The following is a 22146-nucleotide window of genomic DNA, read 5'->3' as shown; positions in this document are numbered from 1 at the left end:
TGGAAAAATAGTAAATAGATGGTGCTTTCCAGTAGATCTGTCTGTTGACCGGGAGGGCCCAGCTGTGATGCGACGCTTTCGTGAAAGGTGGGCAAAGAAGTAGATAAGTTATCATATGTGGTGATCTGTGTGAGGCGTCTTGGGCTTACAGAGAAATCTAACATTATTTGGAGCGATCTGAATTCCACAAGGCTTAAGGCCAGAAGGAAGACTTTACCTGAATCTTGGAAGACGAGAATGATTTCTATAAGAAGGAGGAGAGCAGCGAAGGGACTTCCAAAAAGGGGGAAGAACATGAAATAAGGTTGTAGGTATGAGATAAATGACATACTCAGAAAACCACGAGTCATGCCTTGGATTAAGTAGCCAGTTGCAAGATCTCAGAGAGATAAAACGAGATCAGAATCGAGGGCCATGAAGGTTACGCTGTCATGTACATTGTTGTGGTGCTGTTAATCTGTTCATGGGGAACCATTAAATGTTTTTGAAAATAGTTACTTAAATTTGAAACATAATTTCTGTAATAGAAGAAATATTTGGGTAGATTGGCAAACACATCTTTTAAAAAAATTCTGGTAAAATATATATAACATAAAATTTAACGTCTTAACCATTTTTAAGTGCACACTTCAGTGGCGTTAGTACTTCCACATTGTTGTGCTACCATCACCACCAGCCATCCACAGAACTCTTTGCATCTTGCAAAATGGAGCTCTGTACCCACTAAACAAAAACTCCCCATTCTCCCCTCCCCAGATCTTTTTTTTCTCTAAATATAAATAAAATAACAGGTATATAAGAAACAAAATTTTCGCGTGAGTAGTGAGAAATATACAGGCTTTAACGAGTGGGTATCCTGCACCATAGTCACATGTTTCTTTCTTGTCATCTCTCTCTATACATAGATAGATAAATAGATAGATAATACGTAGGCTCACACAGATACACAACATATATATGTACCACACACACACACACACATATTTTTTTCTGTAGATCTAAGAAAGTGAAGAGGCTTCGGAAAGAATATGACTGAAATGACCAAGTAGAGAATAGATTTCATTAGGAAGATGCCCTAGGGCTTAGCCATCAAGGGCTTTGACCAGTAATACTGACCACTGAACATAAAATATAATGGTCTTGGACACAAAAGTATCATGTAGGTAGAACACAAAAGGGTTATATTGGATAACACAGTAAGAGAGAACAGAACCACTTTTATGGCTCACCTGGCTGGTGTGTTGACGCTGCCAGAATCTAGGGGCAAAGGGCACAGTGTTCAGTTATGGTCCCACACACAACCTCCTGGCCAGGAGCTCTCTCACTGTGCCATCGCCTGAGAGAGGCCCCAGATGGTCAAGGAACTCATGAATGTATCCAGCTACTTTGTTTTAACAAGCTTCTGTGGCAACAGGAGCAGTCCAGGAAATTTCAAATGAGCCAGTCGTCTTTACTGAGCACACATAACATTTTCAGCCAGCTTCTGGGTTTTACAGATTACAATTAAGCTTTTACAGTGATGTATAGTAAGGAAGGACCAAGTTTTACATCTTACAGGAACGTGTGGTTATTTCTAACCACAATATTATGATATTTGCATATCTTATGGTATTGCCATGGGAAAACACAAATTTGTTTTCATGAGTTTACTGCAAAATCAGCTGTCATATATGCCTTAATTTAAAGATAATTAGCTTTTTTATAATTAGAAACATGAGGAAAAACATTGTAAAATACCCCAAAGTAAACAAAGCCAGTTGGCGAAGTAAATTACTTTTGATTTACATGAAATTTTATATGCTTAGAGATTTTTGTTTGAAAGACTGAACTTTTTGAATCCTAAAACAACTTTAATTCATTTTATTTCTTGTTTGCCTAATATTGACTTTCTTGCTCTTTATTGCTATCACCACCTCCCCAATACTTTAAAAAATTGCATTTTCATCTCTCTTATGGTCATTAGGCTTTCCAAAAGAAGAATTCAGTTCTACTTTGTGGAAGATGTGTTAGTGATCTGTAAATTATATTGCAATAAGTTCCCTATGTGACAAGTGTAATAATGAAAATCATTCTCATTGAATTAGAAAGTTGTGGTTCTTACCGGCCATTGTGTGTTCCTGAACCTGAGGATGACGTTCCAGTGTGATCTCGTAATCCCTAAACTGGGACTTGAATTACAAAGTCTTGCATCAACCAGTTAAGAGAATAAATTTAGCGGAGTAAGGGCTGGGCAGGGTGTGGGAAACGCTATCTGCCCCAAAATTGGGGATTGTTGCTTCTGATATCACGGGAGCCAGAGGAAAAGAACTCTGAGCTCCCTTTGCTTGTCTATCGAATTGAGATGTCCAAGTCCAGTCTTTTGCAATAATTTTATATTTTAGTTACATTTCGGTTATTTTATTTATCAAAAGCAGGGGCAACTTTATGCTGGCAGCCCCAACATTTTCAATTAGAGTCCGGCACCGCTCCTCATTAAAGAGCATCCGTGGCTGATCATTGCCTCTTTCTACACTTGTTGTTGTTGTTTGACAGTATTGGTGGGAGATTAAGGTCCCTTTCAAAAATGATGAACAAGACAGGCACTTTTCCCAGATAATTCCACATATGTGCATACATTCACAATCATGAACAATTTCAAGTAGTCCATACACCTCCTGAACTCTATCCATGTACCCCTAATTTAGAGCCTGAAGCTTGAGGCACCAAATCCATACTTTCAAGCTCATCCTCTAGGACTGGAGCATCTCCTATCTATCTTAATCTCTTCTCCCGCTATTCATAAAATTAACTGTTTGCTCAAGTCACTATGATTTCCTTACAGTCTCCAAAACAAGTCATTGTGACATCTCCCTAAACTCTACTGCCGCCATCCTCACCTGGATCCTGGATAACCTTTATGTTTTTCTCCATATATCCTTGGTTCTAGAAAATCAAAGTTTAAGTTGTCTTTCTAAGAAACAAAAATTCATGGTATCAGCCCACAGTGGATTCTCCCTTTTTTGCAATTTTTTTTTTAAAGATTTTTTTTATTTTTTCCTTTTTCTTCCCAAAGCCCCTCGGTACACAGTTGTATATTCTTCGTTGTGGATCCTTCTAGTTGTGGCATGTGAGATGCTGCCTCAGCGTGGTCTGATGAGCAGTGCCATGTCCGCGCCCAGGATTCGAACCAACGAAACACTGGGCAGCCTGCAGCGGAGTGCGCGAACTTAACCACTCGGCCACGGGGCCAGCCCCCCTTTTTTGCAATTTTAATTTGTGATGCATTGCATGTTGACGAAGATACTACAGTACCTCTTAAAGTAATAATGTTTTCTTGGGTGTGTGGTGGATACCCTCAAGAAGACTGTGAACTCCAGTAGCATAGGGTTATACTTCACACTCAGATTCTTTCAGTTAGAAACTCTCCAATGAAGCAAGATGCTGTTGGGGATGCTGTTGTGTTTACTGTGAAGTGTCCTCTTAAGGAGGACCAGCTGGGGCATAGTCTAGCCATGTGTCACTCTAGCAATTGACTTGTTTTACCTTATGGTTATTTGAATCTCACAGCTAATTTCCCTCTCCTCTTTGTTTGCTAGAAAGCTTAGAGCGAAATTTGTGGAATTTTGGCATCAGTGTGGGGCTTCATGACATGTTTTCATCCTGTTTTATCATCTTTCATTTTTCTTTTATGCAAATTTCCTCACTGTGTTTATCTTCTGATAATATTGAAACCATCTACATGTCCTTCTTGGAAAAAGTTAGAAAAGCACACGATAAATAAAATATATTATTTGCTTCCTCCACTGTGTTATGGCAATGCTTGAAGAGGAAGAATGATTATGAAAGACCAGGTGAGGAAGGAAGGAAAGAAGGAAGACAGGCCTAATTTGGAATATTACTTTCACTAATTTCAAAAGGAGTAATTTTTCTGGGTGGGTTAGACTAGTTCGGGTTAAAATAGCACTTCCCCATCTCAGGCACTCTCCTTTCCCATTCCTGTATTATTGGTCTCTATAGGACTTATACCTGGCATATCTCATTTGTTCCATTTTCGTTGTCTGTATCCTCCTACTGGAACGTCAGCTCCATGAAGAATTTGTTTTGTTCCTTACATATCCCCACAACCTGTCACAGGGCCTGGCCCCAATTAGATACTGCATAAATATTGAATGAGTGAATAACAAAGAAATCACAACAATAGCATATGGATACAGGGTAGAAATAGTCTCGCTAAACTGGAAATCTATCTTTTAGTTCTGTGTATTCCAATACCAGTTTGTGGATTTGGTTCAATTATAATAATTTCCAACTTTATTTCCCTCCTTTATTTCCTTCATGATGATTTTGGGTTAAATGAACTACAGATGTAATGCCAAGTCCTTTTCTCAAATTCTATTAACAAAGATTTTTAAAAACTGTTTATTAATCAATTAGAATTCATGGGAAGAAGGGTTGTTTCTGAAAATTTCTCCTATTCTCTTTTGTAACCGTTCTAAAAGGGCCTTTATTTCTGGATCAAGAATATGTTTCTCTTCACTTTTTAAAGATTACAAAATCTTCTCTAGACAGACCTGCAAACTTAAATAGATAAGACAGACCTTAATGGCTTTATTCTGTGACAATTTTGAATGAGTAACTGTTCTCGAATTGAAAGGTATTAGCGCTGGCTCTAAGTGTAACGAAAGTCCCTCAGGTTAGAGGTCAAGTGAAGTAGACATGGATCAAATATGTGATGATTTTATGAATGAGGACAGCTGTGTGCTAAAAACAGATGCAAACCACTCATATTTGCCATTCCTTTTCACCACTGGCAGACTTTCACCATTTACCTACATGACCTTGCCATTTCTTGAGCTTATGTCCCCTGCAGCTTCATATAATAGCAGTTTGATTCAGTTCTCTTTTGTACCTGTACTTCAAAAATTTCGTCTTTTTGAGCTCATTTTCATAGCAGGAAGTAAACGAACTCTTTTCAGGACAATCAAAGACATATGAGGTAGGTCATATTTACCCTCTAAAGATCCTGCATTTTGCCCATTTATGTCAATATTCTTCCTATTTTACTATGTGCTAGGCTCTAGGGGGGCTCCAAAGGGGAACAAGCCCTTAAGGAGCTCAGTCCAGTGGGAAAAACAGACACACATGTATCAACACTTTATAGCTGAAGCTCTGAGGTGGCGTGAGTCCACTGTGGAGCACGGAGGAAAGAGTGACAGATGTCCGCATGTGCTGACATTAGGGAACCTGGCAGGAAAATGAGAGCTTGCAATGTCACAAAGGAGCTTTGGAGCATGAGAGGTGACCCTGTGCTGGGGAGAAAATGTGGCTAGAAATGCATCGTAGCAGAAGGTCGAGGGCCTGGTGGCCATGTTCAGTTCTGTGTAATTTTCCTTCTGGGTCCAGAGAGTGCTCAGTGCTCCTCTGGTAATGAAATGTCAAGAAATCGGTCCCACCCACAGTCTGCTGGTCAGTAACGCTGGAGACCACGTGCTTATTTGAGAATGCTTAGGGTAGTGAAACGGTCTTAGGTATCAGAGGAAAAAGAATGATGTATTTTAAACATTTTTCATATAAAAATTCATAAAAGGAAACAACTGACATACAAAATTCATTTAGTCACTCAACAAATTCATTGTACACAAGAGAATACAATGAAGATTGAGCTTCCCTCCTACTCAGACTCCAATCCTTCTCCTCAGAGATTGCTATTAGCAAATTTTTATGGTTTCTTTCCCCAAATTTAAAATATATAAAATCATATGCAGCTTCCAGGATCGGACCATGAAGAACTCCATAGCCCAGAAAACAAGCAAAGCTGGCTAAGCTATAAAAAAGAGAAAGCCCCTGAAAAAGTCTCTAAGTTCATACAGCAAACGAAGAAACATTTATTCCAGAAAATGTACTAAAATTAGACGAAAACAGAGAATCTGTGGCATTTGAGGCACAATCCTTTCCTTCCTTCTTGCCCATCTCAACTCAGCATGAGTACATTGCCCCCTGGCAGGTGTGGTCAAGGACATGGAGTTTGCTCACCTCAGCTTCCAATCAAAGGTTACTGAGATTGAGGCCGCTGGCCTTTCCCATCCCCTCCAACTCTAGAGGGGAGAGGCTAAAGTCATGGTGAGTGTGGCCAAGAGCTGAGGGGCTCCCTCTTTCGTCCCAGTCCTTACCAGTAGGAAGAAGCTATTCCCCAGGTAGAGCTGGCTGAGGATACTGGGAACCCAACCGCCCTCACCCAAGTGCCCTCGTGGTGCAGAGGCTCCAAGCTGGGAGAGGCAAGCCAGGAAGACCAGAGGCTGCCTCCTGGCCCAAAGCACAGCATAGTGGCTCAACTTTAGCCCATGGGGAGAAGTGCATAAGAAAAGAGAGCGCAGAGCTCTCCCCAAAGGACCAGACTTTATTTGAATAAAATGTTCAATTTCAATTACATCTGAAAATCAATTAATGTAATATCTCTTATCAATAGAACAAAATATCTCACATGACCATCCCAATAGATGCAGAAAAAGCATTAACAAAATTCAACACTGATTCATGATAAAAACAGTCAACAAACTAGGAACGGAAGGGAATTTCCTCAATCTGATAAAGGGCATCTATGAAAACCCACAGCTAACATCATATTTAATGATAAAAAATTGAATGCTTTCCCCTTAAGATCAGGCACAAGACAAGATTCTTTGCTCTCTTAAGATTGTACTAGAGATAGTGTACATGCAGTAAAATTTTGCTGGATATTGCTGACATAGCATCCAAAAATGAACTGTTTAATTGTAATTGAGGTTGAACACTTCTCATATGTTGTTATTTTCAATAGTATTTTTGCATGCTGCCCGTTTATGTCTCGACCTGTTTTTATTTGCTCTTGGTTTTTGTATTGATTTATGAAAACTTTTTATATATTAAGAACCCTGTCTATATATTTTATGTATAAATGTTTTGCAAACTTTTTTCAGTTTGTCATTTGATACTTACTACTGATATTTTTACCGTCTTAAATATTAAGTTAATTGCATTTGTTTTATGTTTTACATCTTTGTTAGAAAGGGTTTCCTGCTTTCAAGATTTAAAAAATAAATCCCTGGCTTGGTTGTTATAATATTTAAATTTTGGTCCATCCAGAATTATGATATAAAGATGACTATAGGAATCCAGCTTGTTCTCTCTAATAGTTGACCAATTGCTCCCTACCATTAAAAAGAAAATCCGTCTTCTTCTTATCATATTGCAATGCCATTTTATCATTTATTAAATTACTATCTGGGTTTTTAAAAAATGTGTATTTGGGTTATTTATCGTATTCCATTTCCATTGTTCCACGTAGGGAGAGGCAGTCCAACATGAGTCCTGACCATGCCTGAATAATCTTGCAGAGTGTGCAAGGCTCACATACTTCCTGATACCGAGCAGTCTCCGCATCTAGTTACACAGGTCAACACTACCCTAGAACTGTTCGCTTCCCAGGACAGGAGCTGGGGGAGACGGGCTTGTTCATTACTTGCTACAATGTTTACTGTTTGCTCAAAAAATGCTAGGCCCTTTGCCCTGGATTCCTCCCCTTAAATAAAACCCTCTGCACATGCAGGTGTCATCTGGGCTCATGGCGCAATCCCAGCGGAATTTGTGGGCAAAGGTAAGCACTGCAGATATGCTGATGGTCATGCTGCTTGTTGTATTGTGCATAAAGAAGTCTTTCCTCTGACGCAGGAGCTTCACATCTCCTGTCAGCATCCTTGAAACAGTCACAGGCTAGCTGATTAGCTTGTACATACAGTAAAATCTCAAACTCTTCAAAGTTTTTGGCAATCTGAATGTTTATTCATGTTAAGCTGTTTTAATTATTATAATTTTAAATATACATTTTAATAAACGGTAGGATTATGCCCTCCAATATTTTCTCTTCATTAAGTTTCCTGATCGTTTGATGTCCTTGTTTAACCTGAAAATAAAACCTGGCAGTAACTTTGTTGGGTTCACTTTGAATAAAAATAAATTGATTTAAGGAGAATGAACATCTCCAAAATATTTCTAAGAACTAGATATGTGTTACTATTTATTCATGTATTTTGGTATGATGCTCAATGGCAGTTTTTTAAACTTAGGCCCTGCATACTTTGCTAGTTATATTATTTTGTAGTTTATAGTTTGTTTTATTCTTAAAGATCGAATTTTTAGATGACTTTTTTATATTGGTCAAGGTGGCTAGATTATGTTGTGAAAACAAAAATGCCAAAATTTCAGTAGCTTAAAACAGTTTTTTTTCTTACATACACTAGCTACGCTTCTAACACGGGTTGTTGGGAGGGGAGCTCTGGGTCGAGCACGGATCTCCAGCTGAGACATCTGTTATCACTCAGCACCTAACTGCCGAGTCAATGCCAAATACTTGAGGATTTCGATTCAGGAGCATCCACTTTCAGTAGCAGTTTTTGTGTTAGATAACTCCAGCTCTCATACCAGTGAAACACTCAAAAGTCAATGACTTAACACATAAAAATTTTATTTCTTGCACACATAATAATTCAGTTTATGTTTTTCAGTTAGCCAGAATGACAAAGGCTCATTCTATTACGTGGCCCCATCATCTTCAACACAGGGTTCCTAGGTGTCTCTGAAGGTTGTCTTTATTCTATTTGTAGGAGGAGGAGAGACACCTCTAACTGCAAGAGAGAATGTGAAAATAGTCCAACTGTGGGTCCAGGAAGAAACTAAAATGTACGAAAAGCTGATCGAGAGCACAAAATTTGTTAAGCTTGTCATTTGCAATATCTTGGAGACTGAGCGTGTGTCAACTGAGGCCGTAGCTACAGGAAAAGTAGTTGGAAGAGCCTCAGTGGCCTCTAGCCTGCTGTGGCAAGAAAGATATGAGCTTAAGCAATAACTGCCAGGTTTTTCAACAGAACTTGGAAGAATTGGAACAGATTCGAGAAACCAATGGCCTTATAGGATTAGAAAATGAAAGTGATTCTGAGCCTCCAACAGTAAGAGGTGATTGAAAAAGGCTCCAAGCGTGTATTAGTCTGCCCAGGCTGTCATTACCAATACCACAGCCTAGGGAGCTTCAACAACAGGGATTTATCTTCTCACAGTTCTGGAGGCTGGAAGTTCAAGATTAAGATGCTGTCAGGATTGATTTCTGGTGAGACCTCTCTTCCTGGCTTCTCCCTGTGTCTTCAAGTAGGCTTTCCACCGTGTGTGTGCTGAGAGAGAGCTCTCTGGCGTCTCCTCTTCTTACAAGGACACCAGACCTTCCAGATTATGAACTCACTCTTAAAACCTCATTGAAGCTTAATTAGCTCCCCAGGGGCTGCATCTCCAAATACAGTCACATTGGGAGTTACGGCTTCAACATATGGACTTTTAGGGACACAGAAGGGCGAACAGAGTCAAGTTTTGCTGGTCTGTAAGCCATTTTGTCTCTTTGATATGATTTTTCAAATCTGTTTTAGACTTTGCTGTATAGTTGTCTTTTCTACCTAATTCCCAAGTTCTGAGAGAAACCTCACTTTTGATCCACATACTGGCTAGATTCAGTTGTCTGGAAATTACTTCTCTTCTGCCCATATTTAATTCCCCCTGAAGCAAAGAGTGCAAATTTCACAGGTCATCTTCTGTAAAATTGGTTCAAGTTGCTACCTGGCGCTGGTGGAGTTATTCTTGGTTTGCTGACTCATCATCTTTCTCATTATCCAAGATTAAGGTGTGCATCCTGAATGATGGTGACTTCATCAAGGCAAGTGTGATCTTTTGGTCCTTATTAAGGTGGTCAGTCTCTTTTTCCCAAGCTGTACTTATTTATTTTACTATATATACTTAAAATAGTTTAATATTAGTTTAAAATTCCAGAACCAGGCAGACTTTATCTCAGGCTACTAGAATAATTCTCAGATATATTATCAACACTATTGTAATAAAACCTTACAATACAGTCTTTATAATATAATGGAATATGGGAAGTTTTCAGAATATTATTGATTATAAGTAATGCCCTGATTTTCCAAAAGAGTATTCTGGAAGCTGACCTGAGATGATTTTAATACATAAGTCCAGCAAAATTCCAGATAGGATTTTAGAAATAATTGTCTTCTATCATCTCAAAACACTCATCAAAACAAAATTTATCTGATGCAGGAATAAACAAATTAAGTGCTAAAATGGGGTATAACAAGAGCAGAATCGCCAGGAAAGCAATGCAATGACTAGAGAGTTACCTCATCAATCAGGAATAGCAGAGAATAAAATAAAATAATCAGGAGGAAGAAATTGATAGATATTGCCTATTAAGATATTAAGGAAGTGGTCCATGAATTGTCCATCTTAATTCCAAAAGGTTATGAAAGAAGTTGAGATTCAGGGAATCTGCTGAGGGGTATTGAGTGAGAAGCACTATTATTATAACTGTAAGCCTATCAAATGCATTAAACGCAACGCTGGAATCGTCTCAGAAACAGGTTATATCGAAAAGTTCTTAACAGGTCAAATAGATCATATTCAAGAGAGAAAGAAAGAAAAAGCCCTGGGTTTGTATATATAAGAAAACTTTATAATGGCAAAAGAAGGAGGCATGGATTGACAACTCTAGAAAAGGAGGAGGGGGAGGAGCAGGATCAGGTCATCTTGGGGGAAACTGTCCGACTTCAAGATCTCTGTGAACCAATACTGTCTCTCAGATACTCAGAGCTGCCACGCTGGCATCAACATCGCCCCCAAAAGCCATTGGAAGTGAAGACAGTATTCACAGAATTATAGAATTTGAGTCTAGAGTTGTAATTATCCCACACTCTTTGGGCAAGAACTCAGCTGGAAGGATTATGTGAGATTCTGAGTGCCATGTTTTCAAAGGACACCGAGATGCTCTATTGTAGAAGGACGGAGCAAACCCAGTGGTGAAAAATGTGGGACTATTTTACAGGATAAATAGTGAATAGACCCAGTAATATTTCATCTTGGAATGAGATAGCTTTGAGTTAAATATGATAGTTGATTTATTGAATTAAAAATATTTGAAGGGTTAATATGTGGACATTGGATTAGAATTCTGTACCTATACATTATGCTCATCTAGGAATCCACCTGCTTTCTGGAGACTCCTCCAAGACTAATATTTTATAATTCTAAAAGTTAAAGATTTCAATTAATCTGTGAAAAATCATTCAGAATAACAAGGACTAAGCTTCGGAAATATGGTAGCTTTGAACCAATGTAAAAACTTCCTTAATAGAATCACAATGTAGACAGGTTAGGAGTACAAACTCTTGAGATAGACCATCAGGTTCAAATCTCATCTCCACCACTTACTGTGTGACAAATGGCAAATTACCCTTTCTGTGCCTTAGTCTGCCCACCCATAATAGTAGCACCTAAATCATAAGTCTATATTGAAGAGTTAAAATATGACTTAAAATGCTACCAGGCATATCGTAAATTCTACATAAATGTTAGCCATTATTATTCTTAAAGTTGTTGGGCAACAGAACAGGCTGTCTTACGAGCAATCACGCTGGTGGGGCCATGTTGGTCAATCTTGCTCAATGATTCCTTGATTTCTTTGTCTCTTCGTCATAGAGATGAACCTAGTTGGAAAGATATGAATAGGAAATAGTCATGCCTAAGAGAGTTTGGTGTCTTCCTGCCTCTATCCTACAAGAGGAGCAAGGGAGAGTGGTGAAGGTGCTGGTTTTCCCACAGGAGAACCATTGATTTTTGTAAATAAATATGAAGTTAAAATAAAGTATAAGTACTGCCATCCAGAAAACTTTACAGAGTAAACAGTTGAATGTAAGCCACTGGATTACTGTCATTTCTATTGTGCAGGGGAGTGAGAGTGAGGCAAGATGACTTCTAGTCCTAGACGCAGATGCAGCATCTGGATTAGCACACAGGCAACGGATCTTCCAGTCGCTGATTTCGAATGCCATCAACTCGCAGCACACCAGTGGAACTAAATCACCTCCTCATACAAAGTAAATCACTAGAGCTAAAGTTATTGGACTATCACAAGATGAATTAAAATTTATCTGCTTTCTGAATGAAGTATTTGAAATGCAAAAGCAAGGCTGATGTTTCCGTCTCCCTCTCAGAGGTCTGGCCTGGGCCTCTCCTACAGCAATTACCACCATCTCCCAGTTGATCTCTTGGCTCTGAAAGCACGTGATGTCGTATCGTTTTCACATAGCCAAATGTTTTATCAAAGCACCTTGCCCAAGAAGTGAACTCAAACATTTTTGAATACATGCATGAAGTTACTTGTAAAAGCTGAAAGTATTGGATAGTCTTAGATGAACAAGAGTTTTCGTTAATACCTGTTTGTGCCCTCATTGAAGCTTGATATTGGGACGTTTATAAAAAAGTTAATTAAGCTCAGACTCTGAGCTTATTGAAAACATGAATGATTTCTAATTCACATCTGCATTCCAAGTTTCTCCTATGGTTCCAGGCACATATATAACAGTAGGTGCACAAAAATGTTATCAAATTCAGGCCCAATCTGATCAATTATTGAAGATTATCTGATACAACTACTACTAATAACAACAACAATCAGGAAAATAGCTTTTGATATTTCTTAAGGTCTTTTTATAATTCACCAGGGCAAATACTTAAAATGCATTATTTTATTTAATCCTCACGGCAAATCTATGATATATGTATTGTTAAACACTGTATGAATCTAACATAAGGACACATCACTGGATTTAGGGCCCGTCCAGATAATCCACTCAAGATCCTTAAGTTATTTATATCCACAAAGACCTTTTTTCCAAATTAAGTCATATTCACAGGTTCTGGGGGTTAGGATATGGACACATCTTTTTGGGGGCCATCATTCAACTCACTACACTGTTATAACAAAAGACCATACGACTAGTGGCTTAAACAATACAAATGTATGGCCTTACAGTTCTATATGTCAGAAGTCTGCTACTAGGCTCACCAGGTTAAAATCAAGATGTTGGCAGGACTATGGTCCTTTCTGGAGACTCTAGGATTGAGTCTGGTTCCTTGCCATTTTCAGCTTCTAGAATGCACCCACATTACTTGGCTCATGGTCTCCTTCCTTTATCTAAAAAAAACCACACTGCATGTGATGCTTCTGTCATCACATCTGTCTCTGACCACAGGTAGGGAAGGTTTTCTACTTAACTTGACCACGTCTGCAAAATCCCTTTTGCCATGTACAGTAACATATCCAGAGGTTCCAGAGATTAGGACATGGACATCATTAGGGGGCTATTATTCTGCCTACTGCACAATGTCTAACACCTGGTGTTACTTCAGAACCATGTTTGAAGACAGATTTAAAGATCAGTGATGCTACTGCCCTCACAGGAGCTGAAGATAGTGTCCTTATCAATGGAAGCCCGCAGACACATCCCAGACAACCAGAAACGTGTCTTATCAGGGCTACAGTCCCTGTTCTGCTAGTCTTCTTCGGCTCACTGCTATCTCCCACATAAGCTCCAGATCATCCCTGATGAAACCTGAACCATCTGAAGAGATGTGATCGTTATGAAACTCCTATTCAGACCAGGCCATGGTGGCTCCTCAAGGTGCCACGATGGTGGACAGTTCTTGCATAGGATCATCATCACCCACAATAAATTTGCTCTGCTCCACCAGTGTTATAGTTCTTTAAATACGTTAACGTGAATATTTACCTAAGGGGCAAGATGGTCACTGGGATGGCTGCATTGAGACAGACTCCTGCTGCTGTCCCTTGACTCATGGACCCTAAACTACCAATCCCCCTTCAACTGTGGTCTGTTGTCAGGGAAAAACAAGTCCTGCTTTTTTCTACAGAAGTGACATTCCCTGGCCAGGGCCTTTGGTGAAGGTCATCCTGGTCTAACTGAACAGGTTTTATTTTTTTTTTTTTAAAGATTTTATATTTTTCCTTTTCTCCCCAAAGCCCCCCGGTACATAGTTGTACATTCTTTGCTGTGGGTCCTTCTAGTTGTGGCATATGGGACGCCGCCTCAGCGTGGTCTGATGAGCAGTTCCATGTCCGCGCCCAGGATTCGAACCAACGAAACACTGGACCGCCTGCAGCAGAGCGTGCGAACTTAACCACTCAGCCACGGGGCCAGCCCCTAACTGAACAGGTTTTAAAAACTGGACTTATCAGAGATAGTATGAAGCCAATTTTCTTTCCAAAATTTATTTTAATAATTTTGCCACAATTAGTTTCTGTTGGATGAAATTTAGAAAGCTGACTGATACAGAAACTTTCTCAGTCTGTTCAATATGCTAGATTTCATTCTAGAGAAAGGCTTAGTCTTTCAATGTGATGTTAATTCTCTCAGACACTTCCATTTTGCCTCCATATGTTGAAATATTTTAATTATAATATTGCTGCTTTCCATCAAATTGCAATGACCTAATATGTCATTTCTCTTTGATGTCTAGTTAGTATCTGGCCTAAAGAACCAAAAAAAAAAAAAAAAGCGGAAAAATTCAGTCTAAAGAATGCCAAAAATAAAATAGATTGTCTACAGCAGGTCATAAGAGAGACATCACAGTCTATTACAATGACCTTCTGCAATTTCATTAACATCTCTGGGTATCAGTTTCTAAATTTTTTATTGTGACAAACAAGGGATATGAAACCCAATATTATATGTAGAAATGTTATTATGCCTCTCATTTAGTAGGTACTTGATAAATGATTGTTGACACAACATAGATCTTGATAAAATTATTATTTTATATGATTATTTATGATTTTCAATAACAATTTTGAAAAAAGATTGAAATCTTGTAGAAGAACTAACATCTGGTTCAGAATGATTACTGTATGTAGTTGGGATGTTACGAAGGACAGCATAAATCCACAGCATTCTAAGATCCAAGTCTTACAATAGATCCCTACTGGTTAAATATGTAAAAATGACTCTTTTACTCTTGAAAAAATTTTCTGCTTTGGAAAAAAAGAACTATGAGCTAATGGGCTGCCTAGTGAAACAAAAGAGCTCAGTGCTTAATTTATTACCTGACTGTTTCTCTTGATCCCTAAAGATCACCTCCTGCATTGACCTGGAATGCACTGACCATGAGCCAAGCCCATGATGTGGGTCTTAAGCATTTATAATTATTAATTCCATATTTGGGCTTTGAGACTTGTATCACTCAAGGTCCAAACAAGAAAATAGAAAACTCTCTAAGAATTTAAAACAGAGGGGATTTGGTTGCACAAGTGAAGAGATGGCTGAGAAGTCAAATAGAGTATATAAAGGCAACCCAGAGGCTAGCAATAGCAGGAAGCTACCGTCAACCTAGGCTGCAGAGTCAAAGGGAGAATGTGCTGTGAAATTCTAGGGGCTGAAGTCACTAGGGGAAGCTAGAAACACATTAGCCCTGTCTGGTGTGAACTAGAGCCATAAGGAAACAGATCTATGGCTGGAGACACCACCCAAGGCGAGAAAGAGAAAGTCATCACCCAAGGCAGAGACAGAGGGAAAGAGAAAGAGAAAGACAGAGAAAAAGAGAAAGAGACAAAAAGAAAGAGAAAGAGAGAGAGAGAGAGAAAGAGAAAGAGAGAAACAGAAAGAGAAAGAGAGATACCAGACAAAGACAGAAAGAAAGAGAAAGAGAGAGGAAGAGAGAGAGAAAGAGAAAGAGCGAGGGGGAGGAAGAGATAGAGAAAGAGAGAGAGGGAGGAAGAGAAAGGGAAAGACAGAGAGAAAGAGAAAGAGACATCAAATTACCTTGGCATCTTTCTCCCATCCTTCAGTCTCCTGCACGTGCCTTATATTGGCTGAACACAACCAAAAGTCAGCTGGGTAAATGCAGTCTGCAGGGATTAGCCGCTGTGAAAAAGAGCAGAAATGGACCGAAAATATGGATCTGAATGCTAATAGGTCCAGAACTGGCTCTCTGCCTAGAGGAGTATTATTTGCTCCCAGAATGGATCCAGTTCTTACAAAACATTCAATAGAGTGGGAACCAAAGTAAAGGCATTGTGGGTCTTCCTAAAGTTCATTCCTCAAGTTCAGTAAAGTCTAACTTTATCAACTCCATCAAGAAATCCAATGATCTTACTTTATTCTCCACTGTCGCCTTTCCAAATCTTTCTCTTGAATTATTGCAGTAGCTACGTCAGTAGGCTCACCATCTTTTATACCGTGGAAAGTCTGATGGGGCTCATCAGACGAGAATTCTTTTCAAATTACAAATTGAATTACATGGCTCTTCACTCATCACTTCCCTCCTCAATGCCTTCCTTTGCTCCTGGAATAAAGATCCCCATCTATGACTTGACTGTGAGGCCCTCTGTGGCTGGCCTTCCAGGTGCATTTTCTCATACTTTGTTTCAACCGTTCTGGCATTTTTATAGCTAAAAAAAATGTACCATTTTACCTTTCATTAGAGGCTCATCACATGGGATAGTCCCTCTACTTGGAATGCCATTTACCCAATTAACTTTAACTCTTTTTTTCGGTCAGCACTCTCTGACAGTGGTTATGTGTCTTTAAAACACTGTGCGCCTTTCCTCATAATTAGTTACTACATATTGTAATTACATGCTTGAAATGGGGGTGTTTCATGATGGCTAGTCTACCTGAGAGAGTCCTAGGTTCTTTCTCTTTCCCAAGACCAACGTCCTTCTCTGCTCCCTTCTTGTGTGAGCCTTTGTCAAAGTCCCCCTCATGGAAATCACGTTGGGGGCTTCCCGCTCCCTCCTGCCAGGATTCTGCCTGGCACACACTCTTCTGGTTTCACAGGGCAGTAAAGCAGTTTCTTTCTGTTTTGCCATGGGCACAAAGTCCCAGAGTGTGAATCAAGGGAAGAGATGGAAGGGAACAGATATATCCATGCATGTAGCACGTGCAGTCAGTTGATTTTGGACAAAAGTGCCTAAGCAATTCAATGGAGGACAGTCTCTTCAAATAAAAGTGCTGAAAAGTTAAACAGCCAGAGATGAAAAAAAAAAAGCACAAATCAAAGTATACCTTTATTTCATACTATGTGCAAAAAATTCACTTGAAACAGATCATACATCTAAATGTAAAAGCTAAAGCTACAAAACTTCTAGAGGAAAATATAGGAAAAATCTTTGTCATCTCGGGTTTGACAAAGATTTCTTAAACATGACACAAAATATATGAATGGAAATACATGAAAGGAAAGTTAACAAATTAGACTTTATCAAAATTATACTCCTTAGCTCTTCAAAATATACTCTTGAGAAAATGATTATGCACACCATAAACTGAGAGAAAATATTTGCAAAACTATTATCTGAAAAGCACTCATATCTAGAATCCGTACCTCTTAGCACTCCACAATAAGTCGACGTGCAGCAGCACTGAAAAGTGGGCTAAAAATTTGACACACTTCTCCCAGGAAACACACAGACAGCAAAAAATCACATAAAAATAGGTTCGGCATAATTAATCATTAGGGAAACGCTAATGAATTTCATAATGACAGTCCACCATCCTCACAATAAAATGGCTAAAATTTGAAAGGCTGACCACACTCCATCTTGGAGAACATGTGAAGCCCCTTAAACTCTCATCCACGGCCAGTGGGAACGCAAAATGGTGCCGCCGCTCTGGAGATAGTTTGACAACTTCAAAAGTCAAACATACATTTACCCGATCACTCAAACAGTGTTCCAGGTATTCACCCAAGACCACAAAAGCTTTGCACTCAATGATCACAATGGCTTCATTTGTAATACCCAAATCTAGGAAGAAGTCAAATGTCCATCAAAATACGAATGAGTAAAAAAATTGCGGTTTATCATACAACGGAATACTATTCAGCAATAAAAAGGACAACTATTAATACAGACAACAGTGTGTCTAAATCACAAAATAAACATACTGAATGGAAGAAGAAAGACCAAAAAGACAATATACTATTAGATTTTACATATATCAAATTCTATGAAATGCAAACTCATCTATAGTGGCAGAAAACAGATCAGTGACAAAACCCAGAATGGGGTGAAGGAGGGTTAAGAAAGGGAGGAAGGGATTACCAGAGAGTGCAAGGAAATTTTAGGAGGTGACAGATACGTTCTTTAACTGGATTGAGATGATGGTTTCATCTGTGCATATATTTACCAAAATCCATCAAATTTTAACCTGAAATATGTACAGTTCATTGAAAATCAATTATATCTCAATAAAGCTGAAAAAGAAAGAAAGGAAAAGAAAAAGAAGAAAGAAAGAAAGAAAAAGAGAGAAACAAAGAAAGAAAGAAAGAAAAAGAGAGAAACAAAGAAAGAAAGAAAAAGAGAGAAACAAAGAAAGAAAGAAAGAGAGAAAAAAAAGAAAGAAAGAAAGAAAAAGAGAGAAAGAAACAAAGAAAGAAAGAAAAAGAAAGAGGGAAAGAAAGAGTCTTCCTGCCCAGTGTTGTACACTTAAAAAAAATGAACTTAGTTTGGAGATCATTTTATTCCAATACATAGAAACAAGCTTTTTCCCCCTTAAACCATTGTTTTGTAATCCACTGGACGGATATATCATAATTTATTTAAATTTCCCACTGATATATATTGGAAGTGTTTCCAATCTTTTGGTGTAAATAACACTCAGGTAATGAACAGACTAGTATATAAATTATTTAACATGTGTTCAACAATATCATAGGAGAAATCCACAGAAGTGGGTTTATGAGATCAAAGGTTTTATATATATTATATATTGTATATTACACATATATATTTTGCTGTTATTTGCCAAATTGACCTCCATAAGATTTGAACCAATTTACTCTCGCACAGCTTTATTTCTCCATTATTCACATTATACATCAATTTCCCTCTTTCGTATCTGAAGCCCTCCCCACACTTCTGAAAATACCTCCCAGTCATCAGTGTCTTCTTAATTCTGTGATTAAAATAGCTCTCAAATTCCACTGGCCTTGCTTTAGTTAAGACTTTTATTAAGATACTCAGACTCTTGAATAGACACTTACTTGGTCACTCCGACATCTCTGTTTCCTGTTTATCCGTCTTGCACACAATCACCACCTGTCTCGAATCATAGAACAGTCACATCACTGTTCTGGCGAACTCCGTCCAAGCTTCGCCACTAACCGCAGAACCCGGATATAAACACGTCCAGCTTTCCCGGATCTGCAGTCAGCTAGCCTTGAACATTTCTTCCTCCAAGAAGATTCTCACCACCTGCACGTTTTGCTTTTAACCTGCACTGAAATGGTGTCTGCCAAACACGCCACTCTGTCACACTGCTCTGTCCTTGAGCCGCATTTGTGTGACCGGGGATGCCTCTCCCTCCCCTTCTCTGACTAGGGAATTTCTACTCTTCCATTAAGACACAATTAATTGTGGCATCAGTGATATGTGACTAGTCTTCTTGATGTTACCCTTCACACCCTTCCTTCAAATAATCACAAAAAAAAGAGAGAGAGAAAAAGAGGAAGTCATCAATTCTGAAAAAGGAAGCATCTTGGAGGCAATCCTATTCACTGAAAGATTCATGACGCTGAGTTGAGCAATCACAATTCGTGATCAATAAAGTCTTTGCTCAGTGCATTAGCAAAACCACCTCACCCTTCCTAGACAAGGCGATCAGAAAACCTCTGGGTCAAAGATTGTGAGGGAGGACGGGCGGTGGCAACAGGAAGCTTCCTAGCTGACATGCCTGCTGGCGGTTGTGGTTTTGCACTTAATAAGTTTTATTTAAAGCGTCGGAAAACTGAGGATTAAGAGAAAATTTATGTCAGTTTACTTGCAACCTGTGTATACTTATTAAACTCTGGAAATTGGGGCTTTTGTCAAAATGCGATTCTGAGAGGTTGTTTTTATCACCATTTAAGTCAGAGTATTTAGAACTAAGAGGAAACCTACACTGTTTTGGACAAGTACTGGGCCTTCATAGATCTCTGTTCTTTGATCGGTAAGCAGAAAAAGATTAACAATATTCTTATTAAGGAAAAAAAACTACAGAGCAAAGAAAACAAAAATCATAGTTGACAGAAGAAAAAGGTACCACTCAGACTTATTTACTATAGATATCAGAATGTATTTTTAAAAAGTTACTTTATATTAGTCTTATTAGGCTTCAAATGTTTTAAAAGAAAAAAAGACTATTTCAAGATAAAAAACCACATTGAACTTTTTCAAGGAAACTAAAACTTTGCAGTAGAATTAAAATCCATGTTGTTGGCAGTGGAGGAATCTAAGTGCTGCAACAAATTATGGTAATTAGGAAAGTTATAGCTAGACAAATCCTAGCAAACATTTGAAGTGCAGAGATAGAAAGAAAAAAAGAATAAGGACAAAGCATTGAGAGAGAAGGACTGAGACATGCCCAAATTTTGTATCTAGTTACATGTTCATTCATGTGCAATAAAACAATTTTGATTATCAGGTAACCCATAACTGAAAAATAAAATTAATAAAAAATATAATTCTAATTTAATTATTACTTACATTATTCTAAGTATCTTGGCTGACAATAAAAACAAAGGATTTTTTTTCCCCTGAAGAAGGAGTTATCATTATTAGAAAGGAGTAGAATTATTTTTGAATACATTTTATCTATATAACCATTAAGTTAATAGCATTAAAAAAATTCTTAGAATTAAAAATATTCTGTGAAGTTGGTAACTCAAAAAATATTTAAAATATCCTATATATGTCTACCTAATTTATGCCTCACATTTTCTATATCACAACAAAAAATAAAAACTAAGAATTATTCTACAAAAATGGTTTCTAACTATATGAAATGAAAGAGCCCTAACAAATTAATAGGGGAACCATTAGCACTCTACCAATAAAAGGAGTAGAGAACAGACGAACAAAATATTCACAGGAGAAAAACTACTGGCTAATTAAAGAATAAGAGAAAATGTTCTACCTATCTAGTTGTTACAGTTGTTGCTCTCTTGTGTAATATCCTCTTGTGTGTATACACTAGTATAACCATCTCTTAAGATTATTTGACAACATATCAAGGTCCTGAAAAATTCATACCCTATGACCCATTAATTCTAGCTTTAAGACAATTTGCTATGGAAATGACCCAGAATTGACACATGCTCCAGCAGCTGAGAAGGCAGGAGGAGAATGAGATTAGAATATTTATTTCTAAACCCTCTCCTTGCAGCAGCGCCACCAGTTGGCTGTTTCCATCCACTTAAGGCCGCGGTTTTTACTGGGCTAACTTCTCCTGATTCTGGTTACAGCGCTCCCTAGGCTTGCTGACTGCCTCCTGAGGCCCTCTCAGTCCTAAGGCTCCCTGCTTTGCTTGCCGGTTTCCCTTAACCCTGCCTCTACCGTTGTAAATAGCCTCTTCATTAAGCTTTCCTCAATAATACCGCTTGAATATGATGTCTCTTTCCTGGTACACCCATAAAATGTCATATATCCCATATCATTGAAAAATCAGAAGACCTTGCAACAAAGGATACTTATTTTCACAGTGCAGCTGCTGAGTGGCTCCTAATTAGTGGGGCTCCAAATCCTCCTACGGTTTTACTTCTCTTTTTGCTATATTATTACTACCGAGCCCACTGCAGGCAAAACAGGGAGGGGCTCTCATCTATTTCACCAACCTGTGTGCAGGAGGAGGCATACTCAATACGGCTTTTCGATACATTGTCTGTAAGTTAAGAGCAGCTGTGCAGGCCTGAGGTAGAACTGCAGGGTTGAACTCTGGTTACACTGATTCCCTGGTGTTTGTGTAGCTGCGCTGAAGAGCAGAAAGGAACTCATTGTGTCTGTCACTCATGTTCTAAGTAACCATTTCCTCTGCTTCTGACTGTCAGCCTCGTTGAGTATTCATAGGTTTTGTTCATAATCTTCATAATTTATGTTTTAATTTTAAGTTAACTAGTAGTGATATATAGTTTTTGTCCTCAAATCCTCAGCAAAAGGAATTTCCTAAGTATTAGCTAAATCTGGGCATATTTTATCAAGATTCATTTGCCCAGTACACCTAACCTATAACTCAGTAATTCAACTCCTAGTTATCTGCTGAAGATAAATGAGCGCATCTGTCTGCTAGAAAACAAGTACAAACATGTTCATAGTCGCTTTGTTCTAACAGCCAAACACTATAATCAACTTAAGTGATCATCAAGAGCAGAATAGTAGGTAAATTGCAGTAAATTCTTATAATGGACAACTACACAGTGACTAGAAAGAGAACATACTATGGATTTCCACAATAGCACAGACGAACCAAG

The 22146-nt window shown here is 38.4% G+C and overlaps 1 long non-coding RNA gene across 2 annotated transcripts in view; it reads right to left on the bottom strand.

The window, feature by feature from the left end:
- LOC106836584 (uncharacterized) overlaps positions 1-19770 on the bottom strand; it is a 48637-nt gene extending 28867 nt beyond the window's left edge. Inside the window, exons 1-3 of one of the 2 annotated variants that reach the window (XR_011496703.1) lie at positions 18907-19770; positions 15684-15785; positions 11469-11552 (exon numbers count right to left, since the gene is read on the bottom strand). This is a non-coding gene — a long non-coding RNA (uncharacterized lncRNA). The remainder of the gene's footprint in view (positions 1-11468; positions 11553-15683; positions 15786-18906) is intronic. The other variant, XR_001399389.3, reaches the window with a different exon arrangement.
- Positions 19771-22146: the final 2376 nt, after the last annotated feature.

Source organism: Equus asinus, chromosome 21 (genome assembly GCF_041296235.1).
Source record: "Equus asinus isolate D_3611 breed Donkey chromosome 21, EquAss-T2T_v2, whole genome shotgun sequence".
Lineage (NCBI taxonomy): Eukaryota > Metazoa > Chordata > Mammalia > Perissodactyla > Equidae > Equus > Equus asinus.
This window is presented reverse-complemented; position numbering and strand designations above follow the sequence as displayed.